Source organism: Hylobates moloch, unplaced genomic scaffold (genome assembly GCF_009828535.3).
Source record: "Hylobates moloch isolate HMO894 unplaced genomic scaffold, HMol_V3 SCAFFOLD_3, whole genome shotgun sequence".
NCBI lineage: Eukaryota > Metazoa > Chordata > Mammalia > Primates > Hylobatidae > Hylobates > Hylobates moloch.
Window position 1 is genome coordinate 150,386,527 of NW_026652278.1, and position 15,899 is coordinate 150,402,425.

Here is a 15,899-nt window from a genome sequence, read left to right on the forward strand (position 1 = left end):
AATAGCTCCACTTAGATGCTGATAGGCATCTGAACATAATAGATAGAAAACTTGCTCCTTCCTTAGCCTCCCATGATGTACAGAAGCTATGTTCATTCAAGTGTTTAGAGCAAAATTCTAAGTCATCCTTGATTTTCCTTTCTTACTTATTCTACATCCAATCAAAAGATATGTTTTGCCTTTGAAATAAAAATCTGAATAATCTCTCTAGCCTGGAGTAGTGCTGAAAACCAGCATTTGCTTGGCCACTGCCAATCTTGCTCTCTCCCTATTCCATGGCCTGCATTCTTCATATTACAGCCAAATAAATTCCACAATAAAAAGTAAATAATCGGCTCATTACACTCAGCATAAAATCCAAAACCCTTGCAATAGTCTTACATAACATTATGCCTTGGCCACCTCTCTGACAAAATTCCCCCACCACCCTCCTTGGTGCACGGGTCTCCATCACCATGCAGATCCTTGAATACAGGAAATAGACCCTGCCATAGGGATTTCATACTTGTTCTTCTCTTTATCTGATAATGCTGTCTCCTCCTCAACATCCTAGATGTGTGCATGGCTTCTTTCACAGCATTCAACTCTCTTGTTTGTCTCCACCTCCGACAGGCCTTTCCCAATTCCCCTATATAAAATAGCACTTCCAGCCAGGCGCAGTGGCTCACACCCTAATCAAAGCACTTTGGGAGGCTAAAGTGGGCTGATCACTTGAGGTCAGGAGTTCGAGAACAGCCTGGCCAGCATGGCAAAACCCTGTCTCTACCAAAAATACAAAAGTGAGCCAGGTTTGGTGGTGTGTGCCTGTAGTCTCAGCTACTAGAGAGGCTAAGGCAGGAGAATCGCTTGAACCCAGGAGGCAGAGGTTGCAGTGATCCAAGATCACGCCACTGCACTCCAGCCTGGGCAATAGAGCAAGACCCTGTCTCAAAAAATAAATAAATAAAATAAAATAAAATAAAATAAAAAATAAAATAGCACCTTCCATCACTCTCAAATGCCTTACTTTATCTCTCTTCATATTATTTCCACATGATATTTTACGTGATTGTTTCTTTCACTCTCTCCATCCTCCAGTAGAATGTGAGACTTTATGTATTTCATTGACTCTTTTATCCTCAGTGCCAAGTACAAACCTGGACAGTGACTAAGGTGTATTTGTTCACAACATGAATGAATGAGATGATTGCTGAAGTCTAGAAAGGAGATAACGTTAATTTTATCCAGGTCAGGGCAGTGGGGATAGAGAGAAGTGGTTACATAAAAATATCTGTGTAGTAGATTCAATATAGACTTAAAAATGGCTTGAAAATTTTTATGGTTAGAAAAGAGAAAAACTCCTAGGTTAGATATACAAATATTGTTGGTTTTTATCTGGGATTTCAATTCATATTTGAGGGAGACAGACTTTCCCTTTGTTTTAGATAATTGTTTTTGGTAGGTGGTGATTCTTGGTTAAGACACAAATATATTGACATGACAAGACCCAAATGCCCTTAATTCAAACTGAAAAGATAAACGGTCTTTTTATTAAGGGAAATTGGTAAATCTACAGGTATGCAGATTCTATTTTCTTTAGAGATTTTATTTCCTGAGCAAATATTTAGACTGGGTGAAATACTTAGACTGTGGAGCTCCCACATCTGAGTAGATCAATAGGAAAGGTCATCTCTTTTTCATTAGGTGAAACTACAGCTGGGTTCAGTGTCAGTAGCAAGTCTATGTTAATTTAGAGTTTCAAGTGGCAGTGGGCTTTAGCAACTCTGGGGTATGCCACAGTAGGTAGGGCCTGGAAGTCAACTGCCATAACATTAAAAATCATATCCCTTGCATAAATGAAGACATTTTTGTCATCCTCACATCCAAACTCCAGTAGGGTCAAATAAACAAGACTGACCTCTTGAGAGGGCTGAATCTTTGGAGTCTGAATTGTGCAAAAGAGTCCACTTGATGGAAGGATACATTTCTTGTGATCAGCTAGATGTGGGTTAAGTAAACTTTTATGTAAAAAAATCATTTCAATTTTTGATAAAGATGTAATTGTAAGAAAAATTTGGTTTTTGTATAAAGATTATTTAATCAATGACATAATATTTACATGTTTAAAGATACATCATGTTTTCCTATACAATAGTTTATAGTTATTAAAATCACATATTTGATAATGCAACACAACTAGGTCCTGGAAATATTCATTCTGTAATATGTGCAGTTACTTATTGTATGTTATGGAGTCAAAAAGAAAAAGTAATTTATGTTTGTCACCTAATATTTGAAAAGACTGCATCTTGTGTCTGTAAAATTCAACTGGTATACTTTTATAATAATGTTCATGTTTTATTTGTAAATAATAATATAAATTTTGAAAATTCTCACTACCATTTTAAAGTACTTTTCTTTACATATAGTTGATTTGACTAGTTTATAACTCAATAACTGAAAAGAGAAATTAGAAATGATCTTCACTATACTCTCAGTTTATTATCAGTAATGTTTGAAGCCTAAGAGATAGCTTTATATACGAAGTAAAGAATTAATTTTGCTTGATGATTTTTACTAATTTATGAACAGCATTGTGGGGCAATTTGGAAGAATTATTAGCATTTTTATATTATTCATTAAATTGTTTTATATTAATTTTTACTTTAGATCATGGAGTGTGTAGAGATGGAGAATATGATAATACATTTTTTTTTTTTTTTGAGACGGAGTCTCACTCTGTCACCCAGCCTGGAGTGCAATGACGAGATCTCAGCTGACTGCAACCTCCACCTCCCAGGTTCAAGCAATTCTCCTGCCTCAGCCTCCCAAGTAGCTGTGACTACAGGCATGTGCCACCATGCCCAGCTACTTTTTTGTATTTTTAGTAGAGACGGGGTTTCACCATGTTAGCCAGGATGGTCTCCATCTCCTGACCTCATGGCCCACCCACCTCAGCCTCCCAAAGTGCTGGGATTACAGGTGTGAGCCACCATGTCCTGCCTGAAATACACATTTTAATATAAACTATGGAGCTTCACTAAAGTATAAGTTTTACTATATATATATATCTATAAGCCAAAACACGGTAATGCATTAACACCACAGCAACTATACTGAACAAACCAAAAATGTCAAGGGGGATCTGAATCATTGTATACTTATTCTATTTTAACTAACACAGATATTTACTTGATAAATTAAAATTCACAATTTTTGCTTTAAATGGGAAGAAGAAGCCAAAACTCTTCAAAATTCTTTGGAAACCACTAGAAACCCATTGGTAACAGTTGGGATATATTGATAGAAATAATTAATGTACAAACTTTCATCTGTAGTTTAATCTAACAAAATTCTGAAATTTTAAATCATTAAAACCTGAGTTAATCTACACAAATGCATGAGATGAGTCCAATTTCATTCATTTGCATGCAGATATCCCGTTTTCTCAACATTTATTGATGACAGCATCCTTTCTTCCTTGTGTATTCTTGGCAGCCTTGTTGAAGTTAACCACAACTTTATGGTTTTATTTCTGAGATCTCTATTTTATTTAATTGGTCTATATGCTTGGGTTTATTCCAAGACCATACTGTTTTGATTACTGTAGCTTTGAAATGGATTTTAAATTAGGACTTATGATACCTCCAGCTTTGCTCTTGATTAAAGTTGCTTTGACTGTTTAGGAACTTTTTAGAATTATGTTTTCTATTTCTGTAAAAAATGCCATTAGAATTTTGATAGAAATTTCACTCAATCTGTAAGATCACTTTGGGTATATGGCTATTTTAACAATATTGATTCTTCCAATCTATGAACATAAGATTCCTTTCCATTTATGTGTGTCCACTTTGATCTCTTTCATCAGTATTTTATGGTTTTTGGTGTACAAGTCCTTCACCTCCTTGGTTAATTTTTTTTTATGCCATTGTAAAGGGGATCATTTTAGTTCCCTTTCACATAGTTTGTTGTCAGTGTATTATAATGCAAACTATTTTTGTATGTTGATTTTGTCGCCTGTAACTTTACTAAATTTATTTAGTAATTCTAACAATGTTTTTGGGACTCTTTAGAACTGTATCTTACACAATACACAAAAATCAACTCAAAATGGATTCAAAGACTTAAACATAAGACTTGAAACCTTAAAACTCCTAGAAGAAAACATAGGAAAAAACCTTATTGACATTGGCCTTCGCAAAACTTTATTGGCTATTACACCAAAACCATAGGCAACAAAGCAACAATAGACAAGTGGAATTGCATAAAACTAAAAAGCTCTCCTCAGCAAGGTAAAGAATCAACAATAGAAAAAGGCAACCTAAATAATGGAATAAAATATTTGCAAACCCATAGTTGATAAAATGTTAATATCCAAAATATATAATGAAGCCCTACAACACAATAGCAAAAAAAATCCAATTAAAAGACATACAAATAGCCTACAGATATATGAATAAAATGCTGTGGTCACTAATCATCAGGGAAATGCAAATCAAAACTACAATGAGATACCACCTTATACCTGTTATGATAGCATTATATTTTTTAAAAAGATAATGAGTGTTGGCAAGGATATGGAGAACAGGAAACATTTGTACGCTATTGATGGGAATGTAAATCAGTGTAGTCACTAGGAAAAAGCATGGAGATCAGACAAAAAATTAAAAATAGCTCTACTATATGATCTAGCAATCCCACTTCTCAGTATATATCCAAAGGAATTGAAATCAGGATCTTGGAAAGATATCTATACTCCTATGTTCATTATGGTATTATTCACTATAGCCAAGACATGGAGACAACATAAATGTCCATCATTTATGGATGAGTAAATAAATAGGGTATATTCTTATAATGGAATATTATTAATCCCTAATATATAAATAAATCCCACCATTTGCCACAAAATGGATGATCCCAGAGGCCATTATGCTACATTAAATATGCCAGACACACAAGGGCAAATACTACATAATTCCACTTATAAGACAAACCCAAAGTAGTCAAACTCACAGAAGCCGAAAGTAGAATAGTGATTGCCAGGGGTTGTGGGGAGGAAGAAACAGGGAGGTATTGGTCAAAGGGTACAGCATTTAAGTTGTACAAGATGAGTAAGTCCTGGAGATGTACTGTAGAGCATAGCACCCGTAGTTACCAACGCTACACTGTATACTTAAAATTTTTCTAAGAAGGTAGATCTTATGTTAAGTGTTCCTATCACAAAAGGTTTTAAAAATACTTAAATAAATACAAATATATAAATAAAAGGTCCTGGAAAAAATTTTTGGAATTGATTAATATATTAATAAAATCGGTTATGGTGAGGGTTACACACATATATACTTATCTCCAAACTCATGAAGTTGTGTATATTACATACATACAGTTTTTTGAATGTCAATCATACATGAAAAAGGGGTTTCAAAAATGCCAGACTGCTCAGATTGAGGCAGAAAGTAGGGGCCCAAACCCCACAAGCCAGGCTCCCCCACTTCCTATGTCAGCTTCTTCATTCTTTCCTTGTAATGCGAGGCATCCAGGGATCAAATTTTGAAAACCTTGACCTCATGGGCTAGGATATAAGTCACGCTGCGTCAGAAAAATGAAGTGAAAGAAAAAATTAAAGGCACCGTCCCATATAGGCAAGCTTTTCTTTGGAATAAAACTACTTAACTTATTAGAAATTCTTCAAACGCTTCCTTTGGTAAAGATTATACAAGAAATTAGTGAGTGAATTTTAAAATAGTTTGCAAAGGGATAGTTTAAAGAAGCATAACCAGGTATCATTGTAGTGGTGAGCCAGAGGTCAAAGTAATTGAAATTGTAAAATGACACAAAGGATATCTAGTGAATTAAATTATAATTGGAGAGTGATAACATCTTCTTATACATAATATGAATGCAAATACAAATGGAAAAAAAAGACTTTGAAGATGTCGTTTCCTTTCATTTCTCTCTGGAATGATATGCCTACCTTCTATATCCTTGCCTTAAGGATTATGTGTGTGTCTGGGATTAGTTCCCAGAAATGTTAATATTACTTTATTTTCATCCTCTCAATGATGTGACAACACAGCTGGGGAATTAAATGCAAATGTAAACATTTTCCTTAGCAAAATTCTTTCTACTCTTGTAAAAAACCTCTTGCATCTATTAGTTTTAATGTTGAATACTATTCAAAATTTGTCATTAAGTTTTAATTAATTCACAACATGGATCTGATTCAAAATAAAGAGTTAGGTCATCTAAGTCTTTTCAGAATGATTATTTTCAAGTTCTCTTTGTCTATCATATTACTGAATTTCAAATATTTTTTTCTCCTACTTTACAGATAAATCTCATTTGATGTTCAGCTCACATTTCCTATATCTTCTTTCAGTTCACTTATTTTAGGTGATTTACCCTACCTGTGAGTTTCTAGCACCTTTGAATATTCTGATGTATGTAAATTGCAATGATGTATTTCCTTATAATGGCACTGCTGATCTATCTATATGCAGAACCTACTCTGTGGCACTTAACTAGCTATTTCCTTAATCTAGACAATTTCCATTTGAATCATTCTCACGGCTTTTATTCCCTTAAATACATTGAATTATATTCTTAGCCAAACTATTTTTAAATGGCATATCTCATAGGGCATGATTGATTACCTTTTAAAACTAAATATGCTAAATGTCACTAGAAGGTTCATGGAGGCATGCTAATACTTTTGGGCCACTAAGAATGCCACTGAGACTTCTGGGCCTTGAGTAACTATTGTTGAAATATGTCTTTATTAAAAGTACTCAGTAAAAGCAATATGTGGCTTTTTATAATGTCACCCTTACATTTATAGGGGACCAGCTACATTTCTTTCTGGAGGATATACAATTTTAAAAGAGCAGAAATCGGCAAGGCCAAGTCATCTAAGGGGCCAGCCAGAAAGTACATTTCTGAAATAAGAACGCATCTTTATAATTAATGTACACATTTAAGGAATTTTTTTGCCTGCTGAAATGCTACTTGTGAGGAAATGAGGGAATGTATGGATATCTACAAAGAGTTTTAGCTAAAAGTCAGGCTTTATGAATTGATTTGATTAGACACTTTCTCCATCCACTAAAATATTTGTAAAGGTAAAATTATCTAAATCAAAACTTACACTAATAAGAAATTTGTTGTCAGAGTATGGAGGAATTTTTCACTAACTACAAATGTATTACCCTTGATTAAAAAAATTAAAAAAAATCAGTGGACAACTTAGGCTTTTTAAAAAATGACTATTGTTTCCTCTCCGACTTTCTGTCCTCAAGGACATCAACAATCTGCACTGAACAAAATATTAGGCAGGGCACAACGTCTTTAGGGCAACCTGAATATTTAGACTTTATTTTCATTTGCTCCCCATTCATATTTCTATATCCCTTTATGAAAGGTACATTAAAATGCATCAAATAAGAATTTGGAGAGAGGAATATTAAATGTGCATTGTATCCTGGGAGATGGAATGGCTTCAGAACTAGAACAATGCCAGCAAACTGAGAAGTATGCTTAAAGCTGTGAAGATCAGTGTATACACCAACTGATTTGAAAATGGAAACTAACACTATCCAGTGTCATTGCATAGGACTAATATCTACACAGATGTTTTCATTAAGAAGAGTAAGTTGAAGAACGAAACCTAAAAGAGAACAAACCAACACCAGATTTGAGAAAAGGTATTTAATAAGTGGGAAAAGATACCCAAGAAGAAACATATATTTGAAAATAATTCTACACAAAAAATTTGCTGTTTGGGATAGTCAATCAAATTTAAATTAATATTAAAACTATTAAATATTGAAAGCCATAAGGAGCATAAAGTCTTTTTGAAAGAATAAAAAGGTAAAATGACAGTACAACCAGATGAGATTAAAATGAATAAGGTCTTAGAAAGAAAGGATCACAGAAAAAGCTAAATCGTATTAGTAGATTAAAAACTGTATGCAAGGCATACGAATAGATTTGATAACACAAAAATCAAATAAATAATGTTGAGGAAAAATTACAAAAATGTTTCTGAATATTTACAAAAACTAAAAGAAAATGCAAATGAAGAGAGGTGCTACATAATGCTAACAGGTCTTAAATATTACTCCTGCTCCTGAACCAACGCCAGAATAATAAAATTAGCATTGTTAGCAATTAATGCAATTATTAATAGCAAAAAAGATCTCCTGGAACTACCAGGCCAATGTACATAGATCAAGAAAATGCATCATGTTCTAGTCAAAATAAGTGGAAAAGTGACTAAAAAGACATATAAACGAAACATTCACTCATATATGTACATGTATGTATACAAAATAGTTGTACATGTATATGAAGGAATATATAATATGAAGAAATAAAATTATGAACCATTCTAAAGACTTCTTCTGGACTGCTTTGAAGGATGTACATATTATGCCTGTGATGTATGATTTTATATCTTCACATTTCTTTGATTGCCTTAGTTTGTATGTCTGAATGCAATAGAAAGACAATCACACATATACAATTATTCAGTAAAGATATCAATCACATGTCCTAGCTATAAAACCTTTTAAAAGATATACCCTTGCTAAATGGCATAAATCAAAATTAAATGCTTAGTCATTTGGGCAAAGGAATATTGAGCATTTTTTAAGTGAGGAAGAAACATAAGATTTAATATAAAACATCTAAACAATATACTCAATGCAAAAATCAAGATATAAACCCATATACTTCATATGCTCATAATTCATAACTGCTCGTGGTATGTTTAGAATAACCCTGAAAATTGGCCAGGTGCAGTGGCTCATGCCTGTAATCTCAGCACTTTGGGAGTCCAAGGGGTGGGTGGATAACAAAGTTAAGAGATCGAGGCCAGCCTGGGCAACATGGTGAAACCTTGTCTCTACTAAAAATACAAAAATTAGCTGGGCGTGGTGGCACGTGCCTGTAGTCCCAAGCTACTCAGGAGGCTGAGGCAGGAGAATCACTTGAACCGCGGAGGCGGAGGTTGCAGTGAGCCGAGATCACACCACTGCACTCCAGCCTGTCCGTCTCAAAAAATAAAAATAAAATAAAAAAAAAAAACTCTGAAAATTTACTTAAGTGGCTTGGAAGTGGATGCCTCCAGCAAAGTGAATTATGATTTGAGAAAAAGGGATAAGGGCAAAACTCTTCAATACCATTCACTGTACAAATTCTTCAGTATTATTGATTTTGTACAATGTACATATTGTTGTTTTTAAAAATAAATGAAAATCAAGTTTGAGAATATTATAATAACTTGACTGTCTTTAAATACTGTCAATTTTTAAAAATAGTTAAATCCAAATATAGAATTTAAAACATTTACTATATTAAAAGTTACTTGCAAGGGAAAATTGAATAGATAAATAAAATATTATGAAATATATAAAAACATTATATATAGTTAACATAAACATATTTTTGAAAAAATATATTTTCTTCATAAGCTTCAGTGACAGCAATCATTTTTAGTATTGTCATTCAGTGCATTTGTAAAAAGACAAGTCATCATTTTTGTCTAAAAATCATAAAAGAGTCAATTCTTTAATCCTAGGCGTCATCTAGATATTCAAGGAGAAAGACCACCTCAATTATAGAAATAATGATAATGCTTGCTGAGTGCACTAGGCAAAGGCCTAAAAATCCTATATATTAGTTCATTTATTTTCCATTACAATATTATGAGGTAGGAGGTATTATTAGATTGGTGCAAAAGTAATTGCGGTTTTTGCCATTACTTTCAACGACAAAAGGTTTTTGCTATTACTTTTAATGATGAAAGGTTTTTGCCACTACTTTTAATGCCAAAAACCACAGTTACTTTTTCATCAACCTAATATAAAAGTCCCCATATCACAGCTAAGGAAAGAGGAACGCTAATTGGTTAAGGAACTTAACCTATGGTAAAAAAGCTGGTGAGGAGCAGAATTAAAATGTAAACACAAGCTATCTGGTTCCACAGTGCACTAAGCTATCCTGCTTCTACAATGAATTCAAAACATAAAACCATATTATAACATGAAATGTGTTCATGTGAGGATCTTTCGAAAAAAATTAGGATGCAACTCTTTTTTTTTTCTTTTTTTCTTTTTTTTTTTTTTTTTGAGACGGAATCTCACTCTGTTACCCAGGCTGGAGTGCAGTGGCAAGATCTCAGCTCACTGCTACCTCCGCCTCCCAGGTTCAAGCAATTCTCTGGTGTCAGCCTCCCGAGTAGCTGGGACTACAGGAGCATGCAACCACGCCCGGCTAATTTTTGCATTTTTAGTAAAGATGGGGTTTCACTATATTGGTCAGGCTGGTCTGGAACTCCTGACCTCCAGTGATCCTCCCACCTTGGCCTCCCAAAGTGCTGGGATTACAGGCATACATCGCCGCGCCTGGACAGGATGCAACTCTCAATACTGTAAACCTAGTTCTGAAAAAAGATCACATGTGCATTATGCACACAAAATTAACTGGAAGAAAATATTTACAGGGGTTTTAACTGTATTTGCATCACATAGGACTATTATGTAAAACACCATTTTGTTACAAAGACTAAAACGTATAGCAATCCCTTTCACTATAAGAAATGTTAAAAGTACATTATTTGAAAATAAATAATTAGCAACAACTTTACTAACTGTATACATATATATATTTCCTCTGAAAGCGGATAACCTCATAATTTTTCAGATTAAGGTAGAGTACTGATTAAGGGATTCTAACCTATCAAGAGTCACTCAATGCTCTAGCAAGATATTCCAAAGAGCAAAAAAAACAAAAATGTAATTTACATTGTCTACTGATAAAGAAAAGCTTTAAATATAATAAAAAAGTATAATTTCTAAAATTGCATGTGCAAATATTAGTTTAAAACTTTCAGAAAAATGAGGCATTTTAAAGAGATATTCCGATGGTCAGCAGCAGCATCTGCTGATGATGATGTTGAACTGGGAAAGAAATATATTTCTTTTGTGCTGCATCAAATGTGAAAATTGCAATGGCTGAACATTTACCCAGGTGAAGAATCCTGCTGTTGCTTGACCTTATACACATTTTTTGACAATTGACTTCCTTATTTTTATCACTAGACTAAGTTCTTTGTGATAATAGTTGCCTTTCATTATTCTTTGTCTGAATATATTCTAAAATGATTTGAATTGTTGTTAGTCCTTCACAAGTAGGGAGCCAAAATGAGAGAGCAAGGACATTATGTGTTAATCTACTCCTAATTTAGATTCAACAAGAATCAGATATATTTCTATATTCCCAGGCAGACAGATATGATTCTGCTTCAGTAGTTTTAAAAGGGAGGCAAATAATTGAATAGAGTGAAGCTGGTCAATTTGCCAAACACCGTTTCACCTTAGTCATTTTACTGAATATCCAACCTGCAAAATTGCTGAAGAGGCTTCTCTAAGTTTTCATGTATTCCCTGACCAGTTCTAATCCCTGACCCTAACCCTGCATTTTTGCATGGAATTTGGTGCCATTTTTTCCTAATATAAGCTATATTTTCTACTGTATTGAAAACATAGGCCTTTGTACAATTACACCGCTATCATTGCCCACTTCTGAATGAAATGCCTCTATTTGCCCTTAAAGCAGCAGTAGGAAAGTGGCAACAAATAAAAAGTGTAAATATAAGAGAAGACTTTGTGGAAAGGTGAATTCTTAGTTTTGCACTAACTGGAACTAGAGAAAGGAGAGGAAAGGGTGTTCAAGAGTGGCTTTCTTAAAACCATGGATTCAAACAAAACATGGAGGATGCAATGAGCCAAGGTCGCACCATTGCACTCCAGCCCGGGCGACAGAGCTAGACTCTGTCTCAAACAAACAAACAAACAAAGAAAACATGGAAAGGTCCAAATGTGTTGAATCAACACATATTTATGAGGATGGAAAATGTCATAAATAAGAAAGAAAAACAAAGTGATGCTCCAAAGGTAAGCAGAATTCAGATGATAAGAAGTCTGAGCTTGATTCCCAGAGTCACAGGGATCCATGGAGATATTTATAAAGAGTAGTAACTTAACAGTTTTGAAGTTTAAAAATATATCCGGGTTAGCAGCTTAAAGAACAGAAATTAAGTTGAGAATTCTTGACACAGAAATATTAACATGGAGTGTTTTTAATGATAAAGACAAAAACACTCAAAATCTAGCCAGCTGGTAAAAATGTAGATGGAAACGGGGGCATTTGGAGTGACATTTAGCTAAGTAGAATTTTACTGTTGATAACCAATTGTAAAAGGTAAGGAGAAAAAGATATTAAGGGCTGTGCAAAGATTTGGGCCTGGAAAATTGTTGCTTACCTAATAAAGGAACTAAGGAAGCAATGACAGCATTGAGTGATGATGATAATGTTGATTTATTTTGAGCTAAAATGTTTATAGGACCATTCGAGGGAACATACATGAGAATTCATCTAATCATATATACACACATATATATATGATGACAAAGAAGATAATCAATATTCAACCCTAATACTGAATACATAATATAGTAATATATACCAGGCAAAAGTTATTTCCTAGGAAAACTATATAATAAAATTAAAATTTTAGGAGTAATTTAGATGTGACAATGTAATAAAGACTTGAGGAACCTCTCTGTGAGTGAGTGGAATATGAGGGGTATGCGATGGTACATCATGTCCTTTCAGATCTCCCAGTGAAAATTTTCAAATTAACAGGTATTATTTTAGAAGTCTTCTTTCACATTGTGAGATGATGAAAGATGCCGCTACCACCTGCAGTTAACGTTGCCACTGCTACAACTTATTAATGGCTGCCATATGTAGCTACCCTATCACTAATCTGAGAATGGCCTCAAAAGTCCTGGAAATCCATCACGAAAGCAGAGTGCACCCATGATTACTTTTTGAAAGCACTGCCAGAGAGACCAACTTTTCCTGAGGCCAGCTGAGCCTGACTCTTACCTCTTGGCTCTCAACTCAAAGGGCAGCATATGTATTCACTTGTTATTTCCTGTGGTTTTACTTTCAGTAACACTGAGCCCTTGCCGCCTCCCCTACAATTCAAGATATCTTTTTAGAGAGTGTGGCCAGAATAACAAATGATTTTTTAAATTTATGTTTAAGAAAGTTTTAGAGCATAATCTAGCCCACAACCTTCATTATTAGAACCCCCTCAATAATTCCCATAAAATCAATGTCATACTGTCTTCTTCCCATCAATTTTTCTGTGAGTTTGGAAGTGTGTAGGACCAAGATGCATACGTAGATGAGAACATTTTATGATGCTAATCATGTCCAGTTTTAAGCTTTATGGGTTTTTAAACACACACTTCTGAATGACTCTGCCCTCATACCTGACCTTTCTAGTCCAGCAGTCTTAAAAAAGATGGTGATGGCCGGGCGCGGTGGCTCAAGCCTGTAATCCCAGCACTTTGGGAGGCCGAGGCGGGCGGATCACGAGGTCAGGAGATTGAGACCATCCTGGCTAACACGGTGAAACCCCGTCTCTACTAAAAACACAAAAAAATTAGCCGGGCGTGGTGGCGGGCGCCTGTAGTCCCAGCTACTCGGGAGGCTGAGGCAGGAGAATGGCGTGAACCCGGGAGGCGGAGCTTGCAGTGAGCCGAGATCGCGCCACTGCACTCCAGCCTGGGGGACAGAGAAAGACTCCCCCTCTCAAAAAAAAAAAAAAAAAAAAAAAAAAGATGGTGATTACCACTTCATCATGTTCAGTGATATATGATTTCTGTCTCCTTTTTATTCTTTTCAGTGGTTAAAGATTTGGAAGGATGAACAAAAGTAGATATTTTAAGCAAAAATGATTCTGAATTATGAAAATCTCTTGAAAAATATGAAAGACACTACCTCCCTCAGCTTTGAAATAAAGCAAGCAAAATTTGACCCTTCGGTGTACAACTATTCATTGACTTCCACAGGTGTTTACGACAAAGGTGGGCAATAACAGTCAGTTACGATTAAAGCTGAACTCAATTCAGGTACAGGAAGATGGCAAAGATGGAGGGGTATTGTATGTTCTTCTGTACTTCACAGAGGATTCAAAGAGAAAAATTGCAGCTGGACTCCATCAGTATACTACATGCCAGGCAATGCTGATCACTACTTCCATCTATGTGTAAATATAAAGTTTTAGTAATTTATTATTATAAACATACTAGCATATATGCGTATTTTTCATGAAAGCATAGGTGATGTCAGCCTAGAATTTTCTAAATAGCATTTATTGGAAGTTTGTATGTGTGTGTGTTTTATTAATTTTTTAAAGATGAATGCTTTTATTTTATGACAGTATTATTCATGTCTAAGTTTCTGAGTTTTGTGGCTTCAACTCTTCTCTGTGTGTATTTAAGCTTGTTTGCACAGTATATGACAGAAGAGCTTTGAATGAAATTAATTTTCCTTTGAGGATTGGTGAGCATCTATTATCTTGGAAACTCTGGTAATAAAATACAGTGTCAAAGAAATTACAAATATGAGTTGTTTTCAGCCACTGTTCATTTATATAGTACTCTTCTGAACCCATTTACAACAAATATGAAATAGGAAGTATTATTATTTAATCGAAAAATATGTTATATAAGAAGGTATTTCTTATTTTGTTTTTTATTTTATTTAACATAGAATTATTTATTTAAAATTATTTTTAATTTATTTGTTTACTATATACTTTAATGCTGCATAAAAATGCATTGAACATATCAAGATTTTCCTGCAATGGTATCTATAGTAAATGGCCTCTACTCTTCATATGAAAAGCTAGTACAGAACTTTTGCTGCTGTTACAATCTATGTTCAACTGTTGACTTTTCACTTCCCTTTTTAGCCAGATTCTCACAGACTTAGTCCTTTCTCTGAAATGATACAGTGTCCATTACCCAGAATGCAGGGTCTACTGACCATATAGCTTGATTCAACGCTAATCTATATGTCCTTGCTTGCAGCTGAATATTTAAAGTATAGAGATTTTAAAGTAGTTTAGATTTACAGATGAACATTGAAACACCAAGCATCTCATGCATGCTAAGTGGAAATTGTTAATAAAAACACGAATATTCTTTTATCAATAGTGTAAATTGAGAATTCATTGGGATGTATCTATCCCCAAAACAAAAACAGATTGAAAGTGCCCATGCAAAGTCAGTAAATATAAATCTATAAATTAATATTTAAGATTATGTATTTTTTATTATAGATCTTTAAAACACTTATAGTTACCAGTCACTATCAAATGAGGTTTTCTGTTTATTTTTAATCAATATATCTATTTTGCACCTTTAAGTTGCAAAAGTGATGTAGGCTAAACTGCATATATTTAAATGCATGAGTTGATGAATCTTGGTGTGTATACATATCCACGAAATGTCACACACTCAAGATGATGAATCTGTCACACCAAAGCTTTTTGTGCTCCTAGGTATCCTTTCCTTGCACTATTTATCCCCAACCTCACACCCTCCCAGACAAACACTGATATGGCTTGGCTCTGTGTCTCCACCTAAATCTCATCTTGAATTGTAATCCCCATGCGTTGGGTGAGGGGCCTAATGGGAGGGGATTGGACCATGGGGGCAGATTTCCCCCTTGCTGTTCTCGTGATAGTGGGTGAGTTCTCACAAGATCTGATGGTTTAGAAATGTTTGGCAACTCCCCCTTCACTCTCTCTCCTGCTCTGCCATGGTAAGATGTACTAGCTTCCCTTCACCTTTACTATGATTGTAAGTTTCCTGAGGCCTCCTAGCTATGCTTCCTGTACAGCCTGCAGAACCATAAGTCAATTAAATCCTCTTTTCTTCATAAATGACCCAGTCTCAGGTAGTTCTATATAGCACTATGAGAATAGACTAATGAAAACACTGACTCTTTCTCGATTCTATAGATTACTTTGCATTTTTAAAGAATTTTTATGAATA

General features: G+C 34.5%; 1 protein-coding gene across 5 annotated transcripts in view; it reads right to left on the reverse strand.

The window, feature by feature from the left end:
• The window catches only part of FSTL5 (follistatin like 5), a 786,207-nt gene that overhangs the window by 326,590 nt on the left and 443,718 nt on the right, over nucleotides 1-15,899 (reverse strand). The window lies entirely within an intron of this gene.